This window comes from Kogia breviceps, chromosome 6, assembly GCF_026419965.1.
Source record: "Kogia breviceps isolate mKogBre1 chromosome 6, mKogBre1 haplotype 1, whole genome shotgun sequence".
NCBI lineage: Eukaryota > Metazoa > Chordata > Mammalia > Artiodactyla > Physeteridae > Kogia > Kogia breviceps.
Window position 1 is genome coordinate 113,771,698 of NC_081315.1, and position 26,798 is coordinate 113,798,495.

General features: G+C 36.1%; 1 protein-coding gene across 3 annotated transcripts in view; it reads left to right on the plus strand.

Annotated features, from left to right (window-relative positions):
- The window catches only part of TET2 (tet methylcytosine dioxygenase 2), a 132,197-nt gene that overhangs the window by 46,308 nt on the left and 59,091 nt on the right, over positions 1-26,798 (plus strand). For all 3 annotated transcript variants that reach the window (XR_010841123.1, XM_059067430.2, XM_059067433.2), the window contains exon 2: positions 1,058-1,203. The gene's annotated coding sequence lies outside the window, so the exon portion shown is untranslated. The remainder of the gene's footprint in view (positions 1-1,057; positions 1,204-26,798) is intronic.

The following is a 26,798-nucleotide window of genomic DNA, read 5'->3' on the forward strand; positions in this document are numbered from 1 at the left end:
ACCTCTTGGGACATGAGCCTTCAACAGCTTCCAGTACTATTTCAGATACTATTTCCAGATATTTTGGAAAATGGCTCAACTCTTCTGCCATTTTACCAATACTTTTTACTTTCCAGGTCAAAACTGCCTCTCCAAATTCTCTTAATGCTCTTTATAGTAACCCTTCCATCAGAATGGGCTTTTTAGTATCCTTCAGTTTGCTTTGCATATTCTTTCAGCTGTGTCTTTTCTTGAAAACTGTGCTCTCTCTCTATGCCTCTCTCTTTCTCTGAATTTCATCCTGCCCTTAAAGCTCAGAAGAAGCCTTTCCTCATGCATTAAACTTTTTCTCTTATTTCAAGATTTTCACTACATCTTTGACCAGTGAAGGCTAACTTTGGTTATATTTTTAAAGTATTTATCTTATGTGATCTTTTGAAAGTATGTGTCCAGGTAAATTAAAGCCCCTGAGCACAGGGTCACATGTTATAATGCTTTACCTTTTCCACAGCACTTAGCACATTGTCTTGATGTGGTATATTCAGAATAGACATTTGCTATTTATGAGTTAATTTAGTGCTACATCTCAACAAGTAGAAGGAGTTATGCTAATGATTCTCTATCCTGGCTGCACCTTAGAAACACCTGGGGAGCAAGGCTTCATTTTAGGCCAACAGATCAGAATCTCTGAGCATGAGGCCTCAGCTTTACACCCAAGGTGATAACTATAACCAAGGCTGAGAACTATTGTATTCAACAGATGAAGTAATACAAGCCAGTGGGTCTCAAACCTAATTGATTATCACAATCAGGAAGTGATCACAAACTGACGTGAGCAGAGATGCTTTGGATGTTGCAAACTGCTCTACAAATATTAGACAAATATGGTGCAGTTGGGACTTTCATTGCTTTGAGAAAGATCCTCCAACCCCGTATTTTTCACAGTCAATGGCATAGTGGAAATATCCAATTATAGGCATCTAAAACCTTTAAATGCTATGCAATAGCTTTCATACCAGATGTACATGCTGTGTTCCTTTTTGCTAACTTAAAAATATGCAAACTGTATCTTTTCCAGGCTGGCCACCATTCAGCAGCAGACCCTCTCAAGATTGTCTACTTGCCCTTGCTCCTGTTGAGTTACCACGAGTGGAAGCAGGAGATGGGCTCAGCAGCAGCCAACAGGCCATGACCCAGGAGGCGCAGTGAGGGATAGAGCTGCTGGTAAGACACTGGGGACAGTTGGTGCTTGTTTGCGAGTGTAAGTTTATTCTCAATTTAATGGTCAATCTCTCTTACAGTCTCCAATGCTAAGTTACTCTGTGCTCTCTCAAATATCTCTATTATCTATGCTTAGGATGCATGGCTTAGATTTTAAGGTCTATGAATCCCCTAAAGTTGTGTGCCAACTTTTAAGTACTGATACATACATTTTTTTTTCCTCTGAAGAAAAGGTAGATTTTCATCAGATTCTTAATGTTTACTATTTTAATAAAAGAGAGATAAGAGCCATTCAAATATAATAATAATCATGGAGGAACGTGCTGTCTCTAACCACTTGTCACAGTATTTCTCTTCTCCATTCTTACATCACCTATGGCCACTTTGTCTCAATCTTGTTGAGGACTAAAAAAAGTGCTATTTTGTGGTTATTTGCTGGTCTGAAAGTGAGTACCTCTTGAACCTAGGCAGCTGGGTTTCATGACAGTTTGGCTTCGTAGAACAGAGAACTAAAGTTTAGAACAACAGATCTCAGGAGAGTCTATGTGATTTTTTTTTCATGTGATTTTTCTGAAAATACAAATAGAGGTACCGACAGAAAGACACTTTTTTCATTATGTTCTTACAGTTGATCTTAATAAAGATCAATTTGTTTTGCTAATGAGTGTCCCAGCCTAAAGGGTTTCTTTGTTTTTTTTTTAAGGGTTTTGTTTTTGTTTTTGTTTTATCAGATCACTATCATTTATATAGACATATAGAAGTAGAGAACTGATGTATCCTTTTTCCTCAAAATATTTAAGATGAACATTAGAATGAATTCTACTATGTATACCTTTGCCTGTACTGTAAACCAGTTTAAATTGTGGATGCATTGTAGAAAAGAAAATGCAGGTTAGCTAGAGAAAAGGAAGAATGAGGTTTTTTTTTTTTTTTTTCATCTATAACTCTTTAGCAGGTAATTTAGCTTTAGCTTCATTGAATCTTGTTTATATATTCAGCATAACAAATCTTCTAAAAAGCCTGTGTAGCTGTAATCTCTGCCCTCACTCCAGATGCCTGGGGATATAAGTATCCACTCTGCCACTTGATACTTCTTAGAGACTGACCTGGTGCTGAGAAATCCTTTCCAGTGTGTCCTCAGTTAAACTCCCATGATCCCTGGATGTTGCCATTTTCAAGACATAGGGCAAGTGCATCTGCCTAGATTACCTCTCTGCCCTGGGAATTTTAAGTCACTGTGTAAGGGAAAGAGATCTCAGCACAGTAGTAACTCTCAGAATGAAAATTTTCCCCTTACATGTTAATGTTTTTAGAGTAATCATTGTCACTGAAAATAGACTTCCTCTTTCCCCTCTCATGCTGGAAAATCTTAGGTAATTTTGAATAAAGCATTCTTTGCTTTTCCCCTCCTGCCTTAGTGGTTGCTTTACCTCTCACTGTGGGGACTGTGGCTACTCATTCTGTACTTGGCCTTAACATGAGAACTGAGACACATTTTTAAGATAGAATTGTTATCTCTTTAGTGAAGTCATAACATTAGTCAGAAGATTTTCTCTTTTTGGTGGTGAAGAGTGAGTAAGTAAGGAAGAGTAAAAGTTTAGGGAAAAGTATAAAATAAATTACTAACAAGAAAAGAGGACAGGAAATTAAAATATTAGCTGTTATTTAAAAAACAGATTATCAAGTAACTACCGAAGGAGTCCTTCCCTCATATCCAAAATAGAATCTAATTTTGTATTTAGTTTTTTACAGTTGGATAAGCTCAGCCTAGGACTTATTTTCAGTACTAAATAAGCCGGGGGCTCATTTTTAATAATGTCTATTAGCTGTGTGTTCTTAGGAAAATTATTTAACCTCTTTAAGCCTTGTTTTATTTGGCAAGGAGGAAAATATGTCAGAGTTAAATAATAATGGAATTATGTAATGTTATATGGATAATGTGTGCAGGGCCTACCACATAATAAGTTCTCAATTTTATATTAGCATTTGTTTATTATTATTAATCACTGTTACTAATCTTGCTTTTAGTTTTTTAATAATGAATTCATTCCAAAAGTATTTCTTGACCACCTGTCAAATACCAAGCACTCTTTAGGAACTGGGATGCATTAATGAGGAAAACAAATTCTCTCTTATTTATAGAGTGGGAGACAGACATAAATAAAAATGTATAGTATGTAGAATACCAAGAAGTGCTAAGCATAAAACTTTTGGCAGAAAAAGGAAATTGGAGGCATGGTGAGCTAGTAATTGAAGATAGAGTAGTCAGAAAAGACCTCAGGGTAAAATTATTTTTTAAGTAAAAACATGAAAAAGGAATACACGCATACCATAAAGTTACACGGGGGAAGAGCATTTCAGGTAGATGAGAAATACTGCAAAGCCCTAGAGTAGTTTTTTCAGGGTGATTCAAAGAGAATCAGAACATCATGTACAGCTTGATCATGTATCACCAATAAACATTTACCCAGGTACCCAAGTGAGTGATACAGATAAGAACTTTGGAAGTTCAAAGAATGGCAAGGCCCATCTAGACTAAAACAGGTAGAAAAAACTTCATGAAGGAAGGTGGCAGCTTGTGGTCTGGATCTTGAAGGAGAGGAAGAATTTGGATAGTTGGTAAAAGGGTACAAACCTTCAGTTACAAGATGAATAAAGTCTGAAAATCTAATATATAATATGATGACTATAGTTGATAATACTGTGTTGTATAATTAAAATTTGCTAAGAGAGCACAACTTAAATGTTCTCACCAAAAAACAAAATGAAACAAAAAAAACCCTAAATGTGTCAAGTGATGGAGGCAGTAATTAACTTGATGGGGGGAATTCTTTCACAGTGTATATATCAAATCATCATATTGTATACCTTATATATTTTAGTTTTATTTGTCATTATACCTCAATGAAACTGAAAGGAAAAAAAAAAAAAACACTCCAAAGAAAAAGTTCTAAAGTTATTTTTATACAGATCACAATCATGTAGCCTCACACCATCAGCCATAAAACAAATAAACAATAAGGAATGACATCCCAGTGACAGAAGTGGAGGAGAAACAGCATGAGATGGAATAAAATAAGGATGTTGGCTTTAAGGGCAGGGGGTGCACTAGGAAAAGGGCAAGGGCAGGCAACCTTGTATAGAGTTGGCAAGTAGTGGGAAAGGAGATGGAAAAATAGGTGAGGTCAATTTTTATAAAACCCTAAGGCCAGTCTAAAGATTATTACATGCTATTGTACACATATTGAGGAACAACTGGAACAGGTAAGTAACAAAGTAAATTCGGGTCTCTAGTGATATTATTATTTTGACAAGTTGAGAAGAGTAGGGAGATGGTGGTTGCAGTGGTTTCGGAGTGAGGTTGAGAACATGGATTATGATAATAAAGACAAGGCAGAAAAGGGAAGAGAGATTTGATATATTTTAAAGAAAAATGATGATTTAACTGCTAATTGCACATAGGAGATTAAGAAGAAATGTCAAAGTTTTCAAGTTTTAAATTGACCAATGAAGTGTTGGCATTATAGGAAATTATAGGAAATAGGGTACCCAGAGATGCTACATCACTTCCCTAAGTTCATGTCATCAGTTATTGGCAGAACCTGGACTAGCTCCACATCTCCATATTGACAGCTCCCCATCCCCCGCTCCCCATGCCATCTGTAGGAAATATTACTGATTTGTATTTTGCCAGATTGCTTGGGGAGAATAGAGTTAGAAGTTTTGGATTTGCCCGTTCACACTGTCTTGTAGTCATTTTTCTAATTAATGTGGACATTTTTACCATCTCTCATGAAACAGACCTAAGTTGTTTAGAAAGAGTCAAAGAAGCATTGGTAAAACTGGAAGAGGGTCATTCTATATGCTTAGATTCTCCCACCTATAGTGATTATTGATGTTTCCTGATTTTAAATGTCATCTTTCTGTCTCTTCAGTAGTTTGAGATGGAACAGTTATTTCTATCATTGTACCTATTTTCTGTTTATTTTTTAGAAGAAAAATGCCCTTTGTTATCTCAAATTTAAATCACTACCTACATTTTAAAATTAAGACTTCAATCATCCCTTCTTTATAGGCCAGTCTTATAAACTGAAATCCATTGTCATTGTTCTAACAAGGCTGATCAATTTATCTTTGAGTCATAAGACTTTAAACAAAAAAAGACCCTAGAGATCATCCAAGGCAGTGGTCTTCAAACTGCACCCTTCAAACTATTATTTTTGCTACCCATCTATTTGTTATTAAATATTTTCTTGTTTTTAATAAAATGTAATTTTCTAAATTGTTAGAAGTATACTTAAAAGAGAAAATTTTATTTTTCTATTAACAGCAGTGCTACAGTTCTTTCTCTATACACTTCTTTACTCTCGCCATTATACACGCCTCATTATAATACAAGTCATGACTGAACCATATGAAAGCAAAATCTTTGTTACCTGTGGTATCTTGTCTTATATGCATATAAGGCCCAGATTGGTCTCACAGTCTCTATGTCCCAAGAGAGTGAATTATAGAAGACTATTGACATTCTCATGGGGTTCTGCTGAGAACTTTGGCAGTCCCTAAATTCACAAATAGCACTATAACACTTTTGGCATCAGTGCGTGTCCACATGTGACACATATTTGAGTTTGGAACGAGTCAGCCATGCTAAAATAGACTGCACCCTATGAAAGTTATTTTCACCATTCTTGTGTTTCATTTTCCCTATCAAAAGGTGAAGTATCAGTTGCCTCTATTGATCTCATAGGATATTTTAAGCATAAATGAAAGAGTCTTGGTGAAAACACTTTGTGTTCTGAAAGAAAGTTGCAGTGCAGCTAAAGGCACTAGAAATGTTTACCCATCATTACAGATGTTACTCTAACCAAACCTTTTCCTCAAAGTGTGAAATTAATTTGTTCTCTTGCCTTTTTTAATGTTGAAAAGATTAAGAGAACAAGTAATGGGTTTCTGGGAGAGTCTATGATCGTATAGTTAATGTTGTATATGTGTATAACAATTTTGTAATTTTCAACCAAGAACACAATACAGTCCTTGAATCTTAGTGGTGGTTTTAAAGGGACTTTAAAAAGCAAAAACAAGGGACTTCCCTAGCGGTCCAGTGCTTAAGATTCTGCACTTCCACTGCAGGGTACATGGGTTCAATCCCTGGTCGGGGAACTAAGATTCCACATGCCACGCAGTACAGCCAAATAAATAAATAAAATAAACAAACAAAAAACAACCTTGGCCATCTTTTCCAGATCTTGAATGCCCCCCCACACACACTTGCACTTGTACACACCCATCTTTCCTTAAATTCTTCCAGCCAGCTTGCTTCTTACTTCATTGAGAACATTGAACTTGTTGGGCAGGAACTTCTACCACTTTCTTTTCCACCCACGCCCCCAAATCCAGCTTGTCCACACCTCTACTCATTCTTACCACTCTTAATTTCCTTTCCCCATGAATTAATCATTTCCTAATTGTTCCCTCTGCTTCTGTACTTTTATTCTTTTTTCCACCTGCTGGTCAATTTAAAGTGCTCTAGTATGCTCATTCTTAAATGCAAATATAACCATGTATACTCCCTTCTTAATACCCTTTGATGGATACCTATCATTGAACTTTGTTAAAGCAGTGGAAGCACCACCCCCTACCCCACCTTCCTTGCAAAGTTTTTACAATTAAAATGAAGTTCATCTGGTCAGTGCAGAAATGGATACAATGTGGGGAGTCATAGGGCCACCTACCTATCCCCTTTTCAGCCAGTGTGGCCCTGAACAGCTCTGTGAACTCTTGCTATCTAAAGAACTCAGTTTGGAAAACCATTGGCCTGTAGGAAGTAGATCAAACTCGGTATTTAATATTCCTGATCTGGCTCTTGATTACTCTTCAACCTCCTTGTCACCATATTGACTGTCCCTCAGATTGTGTGGTATAATTATTCCTAACTATAGGCCTTGAACATAACATTATATTTCACACATTCAAGTCTTTGTACTTGTTCCTCTCCTGGTTAAATGTCCTTTTGCCATAGAGCCCCAGCTCAGGTTTCTCATCAGCAAAACCTCACATATGTGGCATTTATTGTCCCTCAGACATCACACTTACTGTAGTCCTGTGTGCCTGTCTTCTCTGAAATCCCTAGGACAAAGGCTGTATCTTATCTCCCATTCCTAACATCTTGCACAGTGTTTGGTTACATAGTAGGCACTTAATCACACTCTTCAAAAGAAGGAATTCACTTTGTGATCATATCTTCTGTTCTTCCTTGTCCCCTCTGGCTCCTTCTTAAAATAGATTCAGCACCTGCCCATTAAGTGGGGGTGGGGTGTGGGAGGAACTGAGAAGGTAAGAAGTTGGAACTTACAGTGTCTAGACATGATAATCTTGTATACAAAATTACCTTATTTCAGAGCTTGAATCTCAGAGATACTCAGTTGTAACTAACATTTGTAAAAGTAATATTTGATGCTTGTATTTTTTTCCCCTAAAGTGTCCTACCCAAAATAAATTGATTACAATTGGGATTTGTGCTTTTGTTGGCTGTTTTGGGAGACTTTAGGGATATTCTAATTCCAGTAGTATTGCTGAACATAAATGCTTCACTATAGGAAGAGAAATTTGAAAGCTGTTATGGATAATATATGGTGTCTATTGGGTGATAATTTTAATGAATAAACACACTCAAGACCTTGTTTGTTGAGACATGAATGCAGGAAATTTTTTGAAAATTCCAGAAAGTTTAGTTGACGATAGATTTTTCTGACCTAGCAGTTTTTTGTTTTGTTCTGTTTTTCACTCTCAGGTGAAAGGAGAAAGATTGGTCAGTGTACTTTAGAACGTAGGCCCTTGTGGGAAGCCATGTGTTTGGCAGTGCTGTCTAGGTGCCTTGCGATGTTACGAGGACATAACTGGGAGTGTATGCAAGCTTACAGGGCTAAATCAATATGCTGGATCTCTAGAGAGCATTTCAGGAAAGACCTCTGAGCTCCAGGTTCCCTAACCAAACAGTGACGTGATTATTAAAGTCCATAGCTTCAGAGGAGGGTAAATAAACTTCCCACATCAAATGCAGGATTGAATACTTCGGAATTTTTAATGTATTTCATTTAAAACAAAAAAATGTTTAGCCTTTTGATATATATATTTCTTTAATGTATAAAACCAGATGGTCTCAAAAAGATTTTTTTCCTTTATTCAGTTTCATACTATTTAAAAAACCATTTTAAAATTTGAAGTATAGTTAATTGATAATGTTATGTTAGTTTCAGGTGTACAGCAAAGTCAGTTACACACACACACAAACACACATATATATTATTTTTCAAATTCTTTTCCATTATAGGTTGTTAGAAGATATTGAATATAATCCCCTGTGCTGTACAGTAGGTCCTTGTTGTTTATTTTATATATAGTTGTGTATATCTGTTAATCCCAAATTTCTAATTTATCACCCCCCCCTTCCCCTTTGGTAAGCATAAGTTTGTTTTCTATGTCTGTGAGTCTATTTCTGTTTTGTAAATAAGTTCATTTGTGTCATTTTTTTAGATTCCACAAGATATCATATATATTTGTCTTTCTCAATCTCTAGGTCCATCCATGTTGCTGCAAATGGCATTATTTCATTCCTTTTTTTTTATAGCTAAGTAGTATTCCATTGTATATATTGGGTTAGCCAAAAAGTTTGTTGGGTTAGTGAATACAGTGTTCAGTAAAATTCTTGGTGAAAATGAAAAATGTGTCTTTTATTTTTACGTAAAACCAAACGAACTCTTTGGCCAACCCAATATGTACCACATTTTCTTTATCCATTCATCTGTTGATAAATACTTAGGTTGCTTCCACATCTTGGCTATTGTAAATAGTGCTGCAATGAACATTAGGATGTGTTTGTTTTTCTCTTTCTGACTTAATTCACTTTGTATGACAGATTCTACTCATATATATGGAATATTAAAAAAAACGGTTCTGATGAACCTAGGGGCAGGACAGAAATAAAGATTCAGGTAGAGAATGGACTTGAGGACACGGGGAGGGGGAAGGGTAAGCTGGGATGAAGTGAAAGTGTAGCATTGACATGTGTACACTACCAAATGTAAAATAGATAGCTAGAGGGAAGCAGCTGCATAGCACAGGGAGATCAGCTGGGTGGTTTGTGACCACCTAGAGGGGTGGGATAGGGAGGGTGGGAGGGAGGCGCAAGAGGGAGGAGATGGGGGATGTATGTATATGTATAGCTGATTCACTATGTTATACAGCAGAAACTGATACTACATTGTAAAGCAATTATACTCCAATAAAGATGTTAAAAAAAACGATTGTTTTCCCATTAAAAAAAAATGGACATTGGGATGCATGTATCTTTTGGAAGTAGAGTTTTCTCTGGATATATGCCCAGGATTGGGGTTGCTGGTTCATATGGTAACCATTTTTAGCTTTAAGGAAGCTCCATACTGTTCTTCATAGTGGCTACACCAATTTACATTCCCACGAACCGTGTAGGAGGGTTCCCTTTTCTCCACACCCTCTCCAGCATTTATTATTTGTAGACTTTTTAATGATGGCCATTTTAACTGATGTCAGGTGATACCTCATTGTAGTTTTGATTTGCATTTCTCTGATAATTAGTGATGTTGAGCATCTTTTCATGTGCCTCTTGGCCATCTGTATGTCTTCTTTGGAGAAATGTCTATTTAAGTCTTATGCCCAGTTATTTATTTATTTATTTATTTTTGATACATACTGAGCTGTATGAGCTATTTGTATATTTGGGAGGAAATTAATTCCTGTCAGTAACATTGCAAATATTTTCTCCCATTCCATAAGTTGTCATTGATTTTTTTTTTTTTTTTAATATATTAAGCTGTATGAGCTGTTTGTATATTTTGGAAATTAGTCCATTGTCGGTAGTATCATTTGCAAATATCTTCTCCCATCTGTAGGTTGTCTTTTTGTTTTGTTGTTATATACTTTTTTAAAGTTAAAAGATAGGTGGGGTTTTATTTTTTATTTTTTTTGTATTTGTATTTTAGTTGTACTTTAGTTGTCCCTTTCCATTTTTTCAAAAGTTCTACCTTCTCAAAATGAGTCTTTTAAAGACATTTTTAAAATAGAACTTAGTATAATGATTATTCAGTTAGTAATTTTCCTGCAGTAGCAAGGGAGGAAGGCACATCTGAATGCCTAATGCATAGTAAGTATTTAATAAATAATGTTTTGATTGAGTGAAGGGGTTTTCATCCTATAGAAAGGAAGATAACTTAATATCAAAAATTTTTTTAAACTTAGTTTAATTTTTCTTAGTGCTGTAGAAGATACTTCTCTTCATTAATATGTGTCATACAACTGGAATATATCATAAAATGCCTACTTCAAACGTTTATTGAGGGCTGTAACGAAGGCAGAAGGAGGAGATATGGGGAGAAAAGTGGCCAGGAGTTAAAAGGGGCAGTTTCCATATTTTATGAGAAAATAAATGTTTAGATAATTGCTATAACTGAAGAAAAGTTATAAATTTTAAAACTTAAAAAAAAATTATTCCCTTTTCATGCCATGCTGGAATCTTCTTTACTACCTTTCTACAAAAGACTATTCTAGATTGGATTTTTCTAATAATGGGGAATGCAGTGATTGAGTACCTTTTTGGAATGTTCTAACTGTTTCGTATCCTGTTAAGGTAAAATCAGCATTTATTGAAGAATGTTGGATCCCTGTGTTATGTAATGGTCGTTTAAATATTAAAGTTTGGTGTTTGGTATTTTAAATAGTTGTGATCAGGTCATCATACGTCTCTTCTCCTAGTTTTCTGGACACTGCACATCTATTCATATGACCCCAAAACACACTTGGCTTTCTTGCCACAAGGCCACACATTAAAGTTGCAGTGTAAGATTCCTTGTCTTTTTTTTCACACAAGCAGCTGATAAACCAAATCTCTTTCATCCTTACTTTGGGACTGTGATTTTCTAAATCAATGTTGAAAATTTTAACATTTAATTTAGTAAATTGCATCTTGTTATTTTTAGTCCCTCCTTTAAGCCTAGGCAAGTTTATGAAAATCTTTCTTCATTCTATTTATTTTTTATTCTATTTATGTTTATGCTTCCTTCTCTCTTTCATTTCCTCTGTAACTTTTATAAGCATGACCTCTGCATTTTCTTTGATATTACTGATTATAATGTTGATAAAATTTCTTTTAAAAAATTGGATGATCTTTGAGAGAACAAGTCATATATATTTACGTGTGTGTGTATATATATATATATATTTTTAATAAGTTTATTTATTTTTGGCCGCATTGGGTCTTCGTTGCTATGTGTGGACTTTCTCTAGTTGGGCGAGCGGAGGCTGCTCTTCATCGCGGTGCACGGGCTTCTCATTGCGGTGGCTTTTCGTTGCGGAGCACAGGCTCTAGGCGCATGGGCTTCAGTAGTTGTGGCACGCGGGCTCAGTAGTTGTGGTGCATGGGCTTAGTTGCTCCATGGCATGTGGGATCTTCCCAGACCAGTGATTGAACCTGTGTCCCCTACATTGGCAGGCAGATTCTTAACCACTGTGCCACCAGGGAAGCCCCTATATATATTTTTAAAGTCTTAACTAAAACTTAGAACAACTCTCATTTGTGATGTCTTTTATTTTCTCTGTTTTAAACTTTCTCCTCTGGAAAGTAGAGGCATTGTACATCTTACTAGATAGGAGAAAAGAATCTACTTTCATTACATAACACCATACTTTTAAAACTTTAAAAGCTAGCCTTTTATATTTACAACTGGTGGTATAATTAGATGGTTCCCATGGACTGGAGGTTCTGTATCAAGATAGGCAGCTGAAGAAGATTAAGATTCACTCTACCCTCCTCCCCCAAAAGGGGGGGCAACTCTGAACTGGCAGGCCTTACTGGAATCATTTTAAGTGAGTTGGACACAGTGATGAACCATGAACTTAAGGGTGTATTAGAACAGCGGTCCCCAACCTTTTAGGCGCCAGGGACCAGATTCGTGGAAGACAATTTTTCCACTGATGGGGTGGTGTGGGGTGGTTCAGGCAGTAATGCGAGTGATGGGGAGCAATGGGGAGCTGCAGATGATGAAGCTTTGCTCACTTGCCCGCCACTCACCTCCTGCTGTGCAGCCCGGGGGTTGGGGACCCCATATTAGAAGGTAGGCTTGGACATGTAGAAGCAATTGTCTCACTCCTGAATTTGTGGTTACTTTTGCCTTTACTGAAGGAGAGAGAAAACACTTTCCTGTAGGTTCTGCAGATAATGTATTTATCATCTTTGACCCATTGGTAGACTGATTTTCCATTTAGCTAGTTTATCAGGTATAGCAGATAATACTCTTGATAGTAGATCATTTAAACCCAAGGTGGTGTGGTTTAAGTCACATTAGAATACAAAGGTCAGAATGATAGCACAGTGGACATTGATATGAAAAACTGTGAATTTGTTTTTAGAAGACATCAGGAAAAAAAAAAGTAAGCTTTAAACTTCCACTGTTGTTTCTCTGAGCCTCAGTTCATCAGTTATTTCTATTTTGAAAATTCCTTCAATACTTTTATTTTGTGAATGTAGGAAAAGGTATATTAATTTTAAAAAATCTGCTATGTCTCTACTTGTTATATGTTCATTCAACCCCTAATTACCTTTCCACTTAATTCTCATTTCCTCCCTCCTACTCTTTAACCATTTTCCATTTTCCTCCCTGTCTGGACACACTGCTTCCTGCTGGTCAGTAGGTCAGAAACCATTTGTCTGCTCTGAATATAAACATATAATACCTAGGTCATACTTTTCATCAAAATGAAAAAGAAGTTTGACTTTACTCAGTTGCTTATGTTTTGTTTTATGTTCAGGCTCTAAGTTTTATGTTCATGAGATAATTATGACTTGAGACACTTGATAACACTATGATTAAGATCTTTGTTGTTGAATCCTTCTACCCCAGGAGAGTGAGAAGAATTAAATTCTTCTTTAAATTCAATTATTTAGCTGAATCATTTAACTACTTGCAAATCAAGAGTTTAATTTAGAACATTATATTTGATATATTTTTAAAAGTTGGATGAACTGCCCTTGAAAATAAAATTATCTCTTCCTCAAAAAAGGCACCATTTTCCCTTCAGATATTTAATTGAGAAGGGGTATTTTCCTATTGAAGTGGTCACACTTATACATCTCATTTGCCCTATTGTTTAATGTAAAGTATTTCCTAAAAATGTTATGGAAAGTCTAAGACTATATTTTCATGCATTGACAGTAAACAACACAATAGCTATGAGGCAAAAAGGTGTTTTTTAAATGATAAATTGTGGGCGCGTTGGTGCAATGCTTATTTTTGTTCCCATTGTAATGCTCAGTAGCTTTTAGTAAATAAAATTATCAGTTGATAATATTTAAACCAGGCACGTAAAGTGGGGTATTTCTTATTTGTGAGCTTTTTTAAAGAAAAACTTCATTTCACTGAGAAGGTTTTAGAACTACTTACGGATTTTACAAAGCAAACTATAAAGCAATGGAAGGTCACCTCCAAGTTGGGGCTAGAGTTGAATTCCTGCCAATATAGTTAAATATGGTATCATTAACAGGGCATCTTCATCCAGAATCTATAGATTACCATCTCCTGCCCTCCAGATTTATGTGACCATAGAAATTACTGCATATTTTGTGAGATAACATCCACTCCCAACTTCTTTCTTCCTTGACCTTTTGTAAACATAGGTAAATGTCCAGTGAACTGGTTCCCTGACTCATAAATATAAATGAATAAGTCCCTACATAGCTATCTCTTCAAACTTCATTTTTCCAGAAAGCCTGCAAAAACTGTGGACACATAACATATACGACTCTTACTTAATGGATAGCTGATGCTGAAACTAATATGAAAATCAAATGATTGATTCTGTTTTCCTAACCCTTGCCTTTGAGCAGCCTGAGTCTTCTGAGAGGCGAGGTGACTGCTTCAGCGTGAAGCGATGAATTACTTGGCACTGCTGCCTCTCAAGTCCTCTGAACACATAGTGGTTCTCTACCCACTGCTACAGACTACCTCTATAAAAAAATCTGTAATTCATACTTTATTTTTTTTAACCTTTTCCATAAACTACTATATTATTCTTAAAGAAATTACAGGATAGATTTTTAAATTACTCATTGTTTTCAGTTACCTTAGTGAGTATTTTTCTTCTCTGAAGTTCTGGTTTTCTCAAAGGCAATAGTTTTTTGGCCTCTTCTAAATAACATTTAGTATTTTTAGTAACATCGTAACTTTAATGAATGGCCACATTAAGCCCTTATTTTGAACCATATTCTCTTACTTTTTATAACAAGGCTTGGGTTTTTATTATTATCATTTATAATTTATTGAAGAGTACTTTCTCTTTAGGGTCCACAGTTTTGTAATAGCATTGCTGTCAACAAAGTAGCAGATACTAGGTTAATGCCATAAAGATTTTATTGTGAAGACATGGAACGGTTAACTATAGCAGGCAAAATGAAAATAGTAAATACAAATATTTTCTGAAACAAAACAGAACATGAGCAAGTAAAAGTATCAAATACAGTGGGATACCTGGCCAAATATTTTTCAATGTCTTAAGAAATGTAAGTGAAAACATTTGAATTTCATAGTCATCCATGTAAACTGAAAATGAACTATTGGAGTTTGAGCTCACGAAGTACTTAGACTTCCCTCTTATTCCTATCCTATTAGGATTCCTAACACTGTGCTTGGCACATGTTAGGTAATAAATGTTTGGTGGATGAATAATGATTATCATTGACTTATTAAACGAGGAGAGTTGGAAAAGTGCTATCTATCAATATCCAGTTAGTTACTTTGAAACATTTTATATAAGTTTATGGGATAAAAATAGTGTCATATGATTATGCTATACTTAGTTAAGAACTACTTCCATTCTTACGTAGGCCATATACATTCTTATTTGGCTTATATAATTTCACCAGAATACACAAAATATCAGATTTGTTTAGGAGATGATTGGCCAGAAAGGAGTGGTAGGAGAGGGTTTTAGGCTTTGGATTTACAGGAAAGTAATTGTATTTCCAGTTTTAAAAAATATCCTGAACAACACTGTGAACAGTTGGGAATTGAAAGTGCTTGTATCTGAGAAAGGCCATTTTCATCACACAGAAGGGAGTGCCTGGCTTTGGGAAGCATATATACCTTAGCTTTTCATTACAGTACTGATACTGCTGAACAGTAGGTAATACCAAAAAGAGTCAGAACCATGACTAAGGATGTTGAGAAAATGTCTTTGGCAAGATTTAAGTTTTCGATATAGTAAGGAATATACAACCTCTGTGAAGTCATCTCAACTCCTTGAGGTAAGCTTAGCCTCTTTCTTTTCTGTGTCTCCAAAGCATGTTGCATATAATATATTAGAAAACTAATCACACTGTTTCCTTAGGATGTTTAAAGAAACTCTTTTCCTAAGGGACAAGAATCTTTTTTTTTTTTTTTTTTTAGTAGAGATAAATGTATTTATTTATTTATTTTTAAATTTAGAATTTTATTTATTTTTTTATACAGCAGGTTCTTATTATTTATCCATTTTATACATATTAGTGTATATATGTCAATCCCAATCTCCCAATTCATCATACCACCACCCCTCACCCCGCCCCTTTCCCCTCTTGGTGTCCATACGTTTGTTCTCTACATCTGTGTCTCTATTTCTGCCCTGCAGACCGGTTCATCTGTACCATTTTTCTAGGTTCCACATATATGTGTTAATATACGATATTTCTTTTGCTCTTTCTGACTTACTTCACTCTGTATGACAGTCTCTGGATCCATCCACGTCTCTACAAATGACCCAGTTTCATTCCTTTTTATGGCTGAGTAATATTCCATTGTGTATATGTACCACATCTTCTTTATCCATTCATCTGTCAATGGATACTTAGGTTGCTTCCACATCTTGGCTATTGTAAATAACGCTGCAATGAATATTGGGGTGCATGTATCTTTTCAAATTAGTTTTCTCTGGATATATGCCCGGGAGTGGGATTGCTGGTTCATATGGTAACGTATTTTAGCTTTTTAAGGAAGCTCCATACTGTTCTCCATAGTGGCTACACCAATTTACATTCCCACCAACTGTATAGGAGAGTTCCCTTTTTTCCACACCCTCTCCAGCATTTATTATTTGTAGACTTGTTAATGATGGCCATTCTAACTGATGTCAGGTGATACCTCATTGTAGTTTTGATTTGCATTGCTCTGATAATTAGTGATGTTGAGCATCTTTTCATGTGCCTCTTGGCCATCTGTATGTCTTCTTCTCTTCTGCCCAGTTTGTTTTGTCAATACTGAGCTGTATGAGCTGTTTGTATCTTTTGGAGGAAATTAGTTCCTGTCAGTAACATCATTTGCAAATATTTTCTCCCATTCCCCAAGTTGTCTTTTAATTTCGCTTATGATTTCCTTTGCTATGCAAAAGCTCTTAAGTTTAATTGGATCCCATTTGTTTCTTTTGCTTTTGTTTCCATTACTCTAGGAGACAGATCCAAAATAATATTGCTGTGATTTATAACAAAGTGTGTTCTGCCTTTGTTTTCCTCTAGAAGTTTTATAATATCCGGTCTTACATTTAGGTCTTTAATCCATTTTGAGTTTGTTTTTGTATATGGTGTTAGAGAGTGTTCTAATATCCTTCTTTTACATGTAGCTGTCCAGCCACAGCACCACTTATTGAAGAGACTGTCTTTTCTCCATTGTATATTCGTGCTTCTTTTGTCACAGATTAATTGACCATAGATACGTGGGTTTGTTTCTGGACTTTGTATCCTGTTCCATTAATCTGCGTCTGTTTCTGTGCCAGTACCATACTGTTTTGATTATTGTAGCTTTGTAGTATAGTATGAAGTCTCAGAGCTTAATTCTGTTTTATATTTTGCTGTGGAATTATGTTACCTGGCATTATTTTTCTTAACTTCTTAATTTCCTTCTTAATTTCAGACTGTTTTCTAATTTAATCATTAATCTGTTTCAAAGAGTACCTATGAAAACTTCCTTTGTCAGCACAAGGCACGTGAGGTCTAAGATTAATTTCTAGAACACAAATGGTTCTAGCAAATCATTTCTTTAAGCATGCTCTTCTGCTGTTGAGTAATATGCTTATTTTTTCTTTTAGTTGAAGTATATTTTTATAGGTACCATTATGGATTTGTTTTCCCTATTTAGCTGATTCATCTGAATGATTCATCTGAATCAGCAGGGCTGATTCATCTACTACCACAGAAGTGTGATAGAATCTTCTTAGACTGTTTTAGTGGGACATTTAGAACATCATCATGGTAAAAGTTCTATTTGTTGAAAATATCGCTTAGGAGATCGGCTCCCTCCCTCCTACTCCCCTTTGTCTTTCATTTTTCATGGCCACTAGTCCAGGTTCATAATTTGGGTTTGTCTGATTTTCTTTTTTGCAACTTCAGCCAACTTGGAGAAGAGCTCTGTCCCTTTGGGGCCTTCTTCCCCCAGTAAACCCTACCAGTTTAGAAAATTGAACACTCTTGCCAGGGTAAGCCCACTCTAAGTGAGAGGCTGGGTTAGAGAAGAGTCCTGCCACCCATAGGTGGTCTCTGTCTGGTGAGTTTGTACGTATTTCCTTTCCTCAACACTGCTGTCTTTGGCTGCTTTGTGTTTAAAGAAGACATACCTGTTTCTCCAAAGCCTCCCTCACCTTTAGCCCTTCCTGCTATATATCAAGAGGGAAACTTTGGTTGAAAAGAAACTTCCCTATATCAGGATGAGCCGGCCATTTGAGTACATAACTGGGAGAGATACCACAGCACTGCTGGGTTTCTGTTTGTGTTTCCAATCCCTTCTCAGCTATATGGTACAGGGGTGGAGGGCTTCCATTGCAAAGTCTCCCTCTCTCCTGTTAGCTCTGACTGCCACAACCCATGCCTCCAAGGAAGGGTTGTTGGGGCAGTTGGCTGGGGTTTTGTACATTCCACAGCTGGCTTAGGAAGAGGGGCTGTGATTATAGACTCTTAGAGATGTCCTTTAATGTGGATTTGTCTGCATTTTAGCCACAAATTCCTCAAAGCTTCTGCCTCTCAGCTGTCACTATTCCCTAGTGACTTTAGTGCTCATATAGGATATTTTCCAAATTTTTAAAAAATTATTTCAGTAATTTAATGGGAAGAGGGCTTGGATATCTGCTCTTATGTTACCATTTCTACAAGTCCTCCAGCCTAATTTGTTCGTGAACATGATGAAAATTAGTTCCTTAAATGAATTTAATATTGGATGCTGCTTTCAAGGAAATTCAAAATAGAAAGCAAGCTTTCAAGAAGAGAGAATAAATTATCAGCCAGTCTCACAAGGATAAAAATAAGCCAAATTTTTTGGAGTAATTTTTTTTTTAACATTTACAATTCAAGTTGAAGTCTTCAGATGAAACCAAAGAGCTAAACTCTAACTGACAAGGATCCTAAGCATTCGCTTATGAGAATCTATAAGCTCACTGGAAGTTTTCCATAAATTTTGCTAGAAAGAGGGGACCAAGTTGCTTTCTTAAGATCCTCAATAGGATCTCAGTGCTTAGGAACTAATGTTGGAACTAATTTTCTTAAATACATAAGAAAATTAAGGCAAAAATTTACCATCTTATGAGTTTCTAGTTTTACTACATAAAAGGAGAGTGAAGAGCTGAAACTGGAGTGCAGAAAACTGGATTTCCTACCATTTGAAGTGTATCCAGAATAACTAACAGATTTTAAACAAGATCCTGTATTGCATAGTTCTTTGGTATGCTGAAGAAGAAGGAGGAGGGAGTTTTAAAAGACAAGTGGAGAGCACATTCAGTTTGTTTTGGCCATGACTTCAGTTTCAGTGTCCATATTAAAGGAACATAAGAGGGAACTGAAATGACTGGTCAAGATAGCAATTCTGCATGTCTATGGTTTCTGAGGGCAAAAGAGCCCAGCTTTTTTTTTTCTGCTGTGGAAGGCAACCTTTGTAATGTTGTTAGGCATTAGCAGAATGAGTAAAGCTCCTTCTTCTAATGTATCAGAATATTTTCCTATGCTTTTTTGGTTTGGTGGGAACCGGTAGAACAATTTTCAGCAAAAATTAAACAAATCATTCAATTTGTGAACAATCCAACTGGCCAGCATTGAGCAGGACTCTCCAGCATCTTCCTCTGAATTACATTTTGAGTCCTCTAAGGAATCAACTTCCCAAATTGGGAAACTCTGGTTTTCTCATTTATTTTTATCATCTAATTATTTTTCTTGCCATTAAGTATAAGGGATACAGAGAGACTTGATTTATTTTTATGTGCAGCAATTTAAAAAAGCTAATTATTTAACCACTTAACCCTTTTACATTTCTTGCATCTTTTCCAATCATAGAAAAGTTGCTGAGCAAGCCCAACTTTGTTTACTAGCTTATAAGATGAAGAAAAGTAAAACAGGAGTGTGTAAAGGAACAATGGTGAGTAGATAGTGTTTCCAATTAATCTCAATGTTTGGGATTAATTTAGCATTAATTCTATTCTTTGGTGTCTTCCTGTTTTTTTGACATAGTGACCTGTCATAATGAAGAGGAAACAGCAGGAAACTTGGTACCAATTAAAACCAGTCTCCTTCCACCAAAGAACTGAACTGTCAGCAAATGTAATCTCAAATTCAAATAGTGATAAGTGTTTTAGGTGAAATAGAATAAAAGGACAAAGCTATTAAATTTCAACATCTAGTGGAAAACAATTAAAATGCATGCCAGTTTAATTAAGTTTGGTATTTAATACGTTACAACTTGCACAGCAGAAATACAAATAGATGCCTGATGCATGGTGTATATGTTTGGGCAGAGGCCACTTTCAGCAGAACTGAATACACTGGGATGAATGCCTGTGTGAATATTGTTTATGCATTCACCTTTGGCATTCATTCCAACTATGAGTTATCCCACAAGGGTGATTGTTTGTACCAATATAACTCCAAATTAATCAGAGTAGCAGTATTTGAAGTTTGAATTTGCTCTAGGATGAGTCAAGTGTAATAACAGGTTTCTGAATCAAAACAGCCTTCAGCCTTATCTGGGAGAAAATTTGAAATATCTGTCCTTACCCTAACTGAGATGCTCTGAATGATCCTGGACACAGAACTCATTACCTTTAGATCTTTACGTTAAAATAGTCAGCTGAATTGACTTTTAAACTTAGAGGTCTAAATCGTTTGTGCCCTTTGATACAGGTTCATGACTGAACTTTCTTTTAACTAAAATAGAATACATGCCAGGTTGGTTTGTCACAATGGGAACAGAATAGAAATCTGACAGCAGATGTCTCACATATGTTTTTGTATTTCTTAATGGAATTAAATACGTGATTTTACTCTTCCACAGTGAAGATATTTTATTAATAAAAGATGTCTTTAAGAAAATTGAGAAATCTTCAATGTGTAGCTATAAAATTACTATTTTAAACAGATGCAGAAAACTAAAGAGTTTATTTCTAATTATCTGGGAACACCAAAATGCTAATATTTTCCCCATGTGACATAAAATATTTAGTTATAGATATTTTACTGATATTTCAGTTTGGTTGGTTGGTTTGTTTATAGTGGAGCCTATCAAGAATAATCATATCTCTTCTATTTTCATTCAGTGAACAGGCAGTTTTTGAGTACCTTCTGCATACCTTTGCTAGGCTTTCAGGTTGGGAGGGAACTTAGATAAGACATGACATGGAATTTGCCCCTAGGGAGTCCAAAATAACTGAGTCAAAGAAGGGCAGACCTTGTTAGTGATAACCAGAGGAGTCACCGAGGGAATTTAGGACTCCAAACCCCTACATGAGGCCCTTGCACTTTTATCTAATATGCTAAAAGCTAAACAATTTATATTGTAGTCAAAGTAGTTTTTTTGAGGGTGTGTGTGTGTGTGTGTGTGTGTGTGTGTGTTGGGACCTGGGTTGAAAATAGACATGTATGGGTGTTATTTTTTTTTCAGGTAGTATCTTATCTACACCTAACAGTACTTTTCCTCTTTATAGAGTACTGTGTGTTCTAGTTTTTAATGCATTTAGTCACTAAAATAAATTTCTGTGTTAAAAGGCCTAATTACTAAATGAAAATATTAAGATTCCTATAAATCAGTAGGAGAGAGAATATGTATACACAATCATTCATTCAACAAATATTGAGTGCCTCCTTTCCGCCAGATATTGGGTTAAGTATTATGATTATGACTATGAAACCAGTAGACAGCTTCTTCTCTGCAAGAAGCTTAAGCCTGGTGGAGGATGCAGAGAAGGAAATAGGCAGATACATAGTGTGTTAAGTGCTATGATGAGGAGAAATACAAGGTGTTCTTGGAACATCCTGGAGAGCATCTAACACTCCCTTAGAAAGTTATTTAGTTTCCTAGAGGAAGTACTGTCTACACTAATATCTAAATGGAATAAATGAGAATTTGTTCACAATGGGAAGGGTGAAGAAGAAGGAGATGGGGAAGATTTGTTACAATGAGAAGGACAAGACCACATGTGCAAAGGCACAGGGGCCAGAGAGAAGCTGCTGGGTTAAAGGAATTATAAATTATAAATACATCAATAAGAGGCTGGGGCAAATGGCCATGAGAGAAAAGTTTAGAGAGAGGTCACAGCCAGATCCTGTTAGCTTTAGGGTCATATTAAGGGGATTAAGGAGTATCAAGGCTAAGAGGATCTACTGAAGGATGGGAGTAAGTGGAGAAGCAATGGTGTTCAGCATTGGGCTTTAGTGTAGAGAATAGGCAAAAGGGGAAGACCAGAGGCAAGAAGGCCACTTAATGGCCTGTTGTAGTAATCCAGGACTGAGATGGTGACAGTAAGAACCATGATAGTAAGAATGAGGATGTGGATAATTTATGGATTCCAGGGACAATGAGAAGGTAGAGACAATGGGATGTTTGTAAAAGGAAAGAAAGAATTAAACATCAGGATTTCTCCTTAAGTAACTGCGTAGATGATATTACCACTCACTCTGATAGGGAATACATAAAAGAGAGGACAAATTTGGAGCAAACGACAATGTATTCGGTTTGGAGTATGTAGATGACTAGGAGACAATTGCAAATTTAAATTAGCAACTCTGCTGAGGACTAGAAGTAGAGATCTGAGATCGATCTGCAACTTGAGAGAATGGGAGTTAAATAGGTCACTCAGGAAATGGTTATGTCACTATCTTTCTGGCCATCTCTTGGGTCATCTTGCTGTCTTTTCTTTCTCGTTGGGATCTCTAAATTCTAAAGATTTCTCAGCCCCCATCTTAGGCCACCTTCTCTAACTGTACTCTCAAGATAATCTCATGGAATCCTATGGCTTGAAATACCACTGATAGGCTGACACAGCACAAAGTTAACTCCAGCTTAGACCTCTTACTTAGTTCTTGACTTTTGTACCCAACTGCCTGCCTAGTATACCCATTTGAATGATAATGTGCATGCTTGTTCAAGACCGAACTCATAATTTTCCCATCAGTCTTGTTACTTCCATTCACCCCTGTCTCAGCAAATGGCACCATCATCAACCTTGTGGCTCAGAATAACACTCTAGGCATATCCTGGTTTCTTCTTCCCTTTTATTCATTCCCTCACATCTAATCCATCACCAGGTAGTTTCATTTCTGCCTCCAAAATGCATCCCGAATCCATTCACTTCTCTGTATTTCCACTGCTGTCACCCTAGTCCAGGATATCATATCCTTTCTCTCAGATTACTGCATTCTCCCAGCTTGATGCATCTACTCTTAATGCCTTCAATTCATTCTCCACAAACTACCAGAGTGATCTTTTAAAAGTCCAAATCAGAGTATGCAACCATTCTTCATATAATGCTCAGATGGCTTCCCATTGGATTTAAAGAGTAATCTAAGTGCCTCACCCCTACCTGGCCTTTATATACCTCTAACTCATCTTAAAACCTCTCCCCCCCTCCCTCTCTCCCTCTCCCCTCTCCCCTCTCCCCTCTCCCCTCTCCCCTCTCCCCTCTCCCCTCTCCCTCCCCCTCTCCCTTACTTAGACCTGACCAGATTCTCTATTCCTCAGATAAAACAAGCTCATTTATGCTTCAGTGCTTTTGTACTTTCTGTTCCTTCTGACTGGAACATTCTTCCTCCAACTTTTCCTACCACTGGCTTTTTCATTCAGCTCAGATATATGTCAGCAACTCAAAGTCTTTCCCTAACTTCTCTATTAAATAGTTCCATTTTAATCCCTCTCTATCCCATCATTCAGATTTATTTCCTTCCTAGCATTTAGCAGTCTGAAATTGTTTTATTTGTTTACTTATCTAAATAAACTTCACAAATGAGGAATCTAGACTATCTTGTTCATCCTTACATCCCTAGAACTCAGAGCAATACCTTGAATATAACTACCTGTTAAATAGAATGAATAAATATATGAATGAATGTTGAAGAAGTTCTAGACTAGAATTCCAAGGACACCAGCATTTAAGCAATAGCAGAGGAAGAAGAGCTTGATAGGACAGTGAGAAGGAGCAATGAGAGATAGACAGTGACTAAGACAAGATGTCACTGAAGTGAGAGTATCCTAATACAGGTCTCAGGAAAAGAGAGTTCAGAAAAGGGCAGCTCTCCTGGCTGGAAGGGAACAGGAAAAGCTGTATAGGGGAAGTGAATTTTTATTGAACCTTGGCAGATAGGTGGGGAAATTTTGTAAGACAGAGGTAATGGAGGCACAAAGGCAGAGAAGCAGAATATACATGCCTGGGTGGGGAACAGAAAGTCATCCCATTAGTCTTTCATATATCTATCTCAATAGTTAGTAACCCTTTTAGTGTTAGTGTTGTCACTAGATTAAAAAACAAAGGCTCCATCAGAATCTCACAGTAAGTGGAAGAATGAAGATTTAAATGTAGATCTACCTGACTGCAAAGTCTACTTTTTTATTCCAACTTATGTCATTGAGATTCTCTACAGGTACCTCATAGTTACCCTGCAAATAGCAGTATGCCAGTGATGGAATAAGGTGTGAACAAGTAGGTGGCAGTGAAGACAGATACTCTTAACTTTGATTATTCCCATTATAGCCTCAAGAGAAATTGAGGCTGAGGAAAAAATTAACTATTCTCATTTTAGCACCTTTTCTGTCCCCCAAATAGGAGAAAATTTAAATGTTTGAACCATGCAGTTTCTATCTTGTCAGAGGGTTAACAAGTCCAGTTTACTCATAATGAAGAGAACCTCTTGTTTATTCCCTACTGTTCTGTTTTGAAAAATGACCTGTACAGTTCACTTGAAGCCCCTCTCAGATTGAGAGGAACAGCAGACTTTCCAAAGGTTATATTTAATCACAAAACACTATTAAATGAATAAGCTTATGATAGTTTCAAGTGTTGAATTATTTTTCTTGTGTATTCAAAATCAATTACTTCTAAAGATTGGCAACTTAGAATTTTATAGTGTATTGTTTATGTATGTGTGCCTGTATTTGTAGGTATACACACACACACACACACACACACACACACACACACACCCCTCTGTATTTTGTTTTTTATTTTTCCAGTTTTGAGATATAACTGGCACACAACATTGTATAAATTTAATGTGCACAACATAATGATTTGATATATGTATTAATTGCAAAATGATCACCACGTTTAGTTCAGTTAATATCTATCACCTCATATAGTTAAAAATATTTTTGTCTTGTGATGAGAACTTTTAAGATCTATTCTCTTAGCAACTTTCAAATATACAGTGCAGTACTGTTAACTATAGTCACCATGCAGTACGTTATATTTCTGTGGCTTACTTATTTTATAACTGTAAGTTTGTACCTTTTGACCACCCTCACCCATTTTGCCATCCCCACCCCTGCCTCTGGCAACCACCAGTCTGTTCTCCATAAGTAGGGGTTAGGGCTTGTCTTGGTTTAAGATCCCATATAATTGAGATCATATGGAATTTGTCTTTCTCTGTCTGACTTATGTCATTTAGCATAATACCCTTAAGATCCATCCATGTTGTTGCACATGTGGGCTTTCCTTCTTCTGTATGGCCGAATAATATTCATATATAGGTATGTATATGTGTGTGTGTGTGTGTGTATACACACACACACACACATTTCTTTACCTTACATTTCTCACATTTCTTTATCTGTTCATTCATTAAGTGACACTTAGGTTATTTCCATGTCTTGGCTAATGTAAATAATGCTGCTATGAACATTGGGGTTCAGATTCTTCTTCAACATAGTGCTTTTATTTTCTTTGGATATAAACCCAGAAGTGGAATTTCTGGATCACATGTTAGTTCTATTTTTAATTTTTTGAGGATTCTCCATACTGTTTTCCATAGTTGCTACACCAACTTACAATCCTAAGAACAGTGTACAAGTGTTCCCTTTTCTCCACATCCTCACCAGAATTTGTTATCTCTTGTCCTGTTGATGATAGCTATTCTAAAAGTCATGAGGTGATATCTCATTGTGGTTTTAATTTGCATTTCCCTAATGATTACTGATATTGAGCACCTTGTTGTACCTGTTGGCCATTCCTATATCTTCTTGGGAAAAACGTCTGTTCAGGTCCTTTGTCCATTTTTAAATTGGATTATTTGAGGGTTTTGCTACTGAGTTGTATAAATTCTTTATATACATTGGATGTTAACCTAGTTTCAGATATTTGATTTGCAAATATTATTTTCACATTCCATATGTTGTCTTTACATTTTGTTGATTGTTTCTTTTGCTGTGCAGAAACATTTTAGTTTAATGTAGACCCACTTGTTTATTTTTTATTTTGTTGCTTGTGCTTTAGGTGTTATATCCAAAAAATCATAAGCAAGACCTGTGTCAAGGAGCTTCTTTTCCTATGCTTTCTTCTAGGAGTTTTATTGTTTCAGGTCTTAAACATAAGTCTTTAATCCATTTTGAATTAATTTTTGTGAATGGTATAAGTTAAGAATCTAGTTTTATTCTTTTGCATGTGAATATTCAGTTTTCCAGCACCATATATTGAAGAAACTGTCTTTTCTCCATTGAGTATTCTTGGCTTCCTTGTCAAATGTTAGTTGACCATATATACATCAGTTTACTTCTGGGCTGTTGATTCTGTTCCATTGGTCTATGTGTTTGTTTTTAATGCCAGTACCATACTGGCATGGATTACTATAGCTTTATAATATTGCTTGAAATCAGGCTGTATGCTGCCTCCCAATTTGTTCTTTTTTCTCAGAATTGCTTCGGATATTTGGGGACTTTTATGGTTCCATATAAATTTTAGATTTTTTTTTTCTTCTGAAAAAAATGCCATTGGAATTTTAATAGAGATTGCATTGAACTTATAGATGACTTCAGGGAGTATGGGCATTTTAACAATATTTAATTCTCCCAATCCATGAACATGGGATGCCTTTCCAATTTTTTGTGTCTTCTTTGGTTTCTTTCGTCAATATTTTATAGTTTTCACTGTAGCAATTGTTCATCTCCTTGGTTAAATTTATTCCTTAGTATTTTATTGTTTTTGATGCTGTTGTGAATGGAATCATTTTCTTTATTTCTTTTCATCTAATTCATTGCTAGTGTGTAGAAACACTACTGGTTTTTGTATGTTAAGTTTGTATCCTG